Here is a 1,865-nt window from a genome sequence, read left to right on the forward strand (position 1 = left end):
GGGAGGGGAAGGGAGGCGGCAGCGGGCGGGATCAGGCGAGTCCCCACCCCGGCCCCAGGCACCCCCCCGGGCCCCCCCGGAGCCCGGTTCCCGTCCCGGAGCCGCAGAGAGACCGGCACCTTCCCGGCGGGGCGGCTGCAGCGGCGCTGCTGCCGGCTAGGGGGGTACCGGGGGGGCAGCACTGAGAGCGGGGGACACGAATTGAGCCCGGGGGGGTCCCGCACTGAGGCTGAGGGGTCTACACTGAGACCAGGGGGTCCTGCACTGAGACCAGGGTGTCCGGCACAGCGCGCCGGGGGTCTCGCACTGAGACTGCGAGGTCCTGCTTTGCACCCAGGGGTCCCTCATGAGTGCTCCCGGAAAACCCCTCTCCACTACGGGGGTCCTGCTCCTCTCCCGGAGAGCTCCCACTGTTTCCCCCTGCGTCCCGTCCCGCACCGCACCCGTGGGGTCCCGTCCCTGAGGCACTCGTGGAGACCTGCCCGTGTCACCTACCGAGCAGTGACCCCCGCTCCCACGGCCCAGGAGCAGGGAGAGGGGCAGCCGGCAGGGCAAGGGGTGCGATGCTGAGGCTGCCCCTGGGGTCCCTCCAGTTTGGGCTGCGGGGCTCCCAACTTCCTGCTTTTGGGCACCGATGGTGCTGATAGCACCCCGACAGCGTAAATGGCATTGATCCGCTATCGATTTGCTGCCACTGATGTGCTCAAGGGGAGAATGGGTGGCTTCGCCTCAAGGTTCTGTAGGGCGAAGTGGTTTCTCTTGGTGGCCTGCCCCCAAATTGTCTGTGTTCTGCCTCATTTCTGCCTTCGTGAAGGCCAAAGGGTAGCAAGAAGTCAGGACTGCTCGGACCGTACACACCAGGATATTCGGGCAACACCACCATTGTTCCTTGGATTGAGAAGTTTTGTGCCTTTGCTACTAATTTAAATGCAAAAAAAAATAATGAGAATTTTCTGTACTTTTCATAAACTTTTCCAAACTTTTCATTAAAAAGGACCTTGAAGACATCAACATTACCATAACCAATTTCAGAATTTGGGAAAAAAAAAAAAAAAAAAAAAAAAACCTCCACTTGGTAACTATTCCCCCCAGTTTTTTTTTCCTAATTAATCTTTCTTTAAAATTAAAAAAATAAATAAATAAATCACAAAATAATGTGATTATGCCAGAAATTCTTCTCCCCCCCCCTTTTTTTTTTTTTGTAGAATTCATTACGAGTTTTAAGCTAACGAATTCAATTTAACAAGGTTGTTCAAGAATAACCTCTTCTTGTCAAGTGAACATAAATACTCACCATGTTATTGTGTTCCTGATGATAATTTTGAAGTTGTACAAGTGCCCTCGGCTGTGAAGACTGAGGAGAGTGGGGATCCTAAGACAGTGTATTTCTCTCTGGTAGTGTTTTCTGGTGTTCTCTTAAGTTGCTATTGCTGTGCAGAAAGGGTTCTTTTTCTTCCATGTCATGGTATATATTTGCATTAATAAAATCTTGCTTATCATATTCCTGTTCCATTAATCAGAGAAGCTTTAATCACCGCAGAATATGGCTTGCCCAGAAATTATATGAACCCGTCAGTGCTATGCACAGCAATCTGCATTTCTGCTATATGGTGGTTTTTTTTTTTCTTTTTGAAAAGCCTAATTCACCAGCAGTATATTAAGATCAAAAGCAATGACCTGCACAGAATGCCATTTAGTTACGGAAAGTTTGCAAGAAATTAAGGGGCTGAGTGCAGAGTGACTTTCTCAGAACTATCCAAATACAAGAATGCAAACGGAATTCTTCTCAAAGACAAATGAGGTCGTCTCAGTGGGCCATTTAGAGATCTCAGCATAAAATTTGAAAGATCCTGCAGAAATACTGT

This window comes from Cygnus atratus, chromosome 3, assembly GCF_013377495.2.
Source record: "Cygnus atratus isolate AKBS03 ecotype Queensland, Australia chromosome 3, CAtr_DNAZoo_HiC_assembly, whole genome shotgun sequence".
Lineage (NCBI taxonomy): Eukaryota > Metazoa > Chordata > Aves > Anseriformes > Anatidae > Cygnus > Cygnus atratus.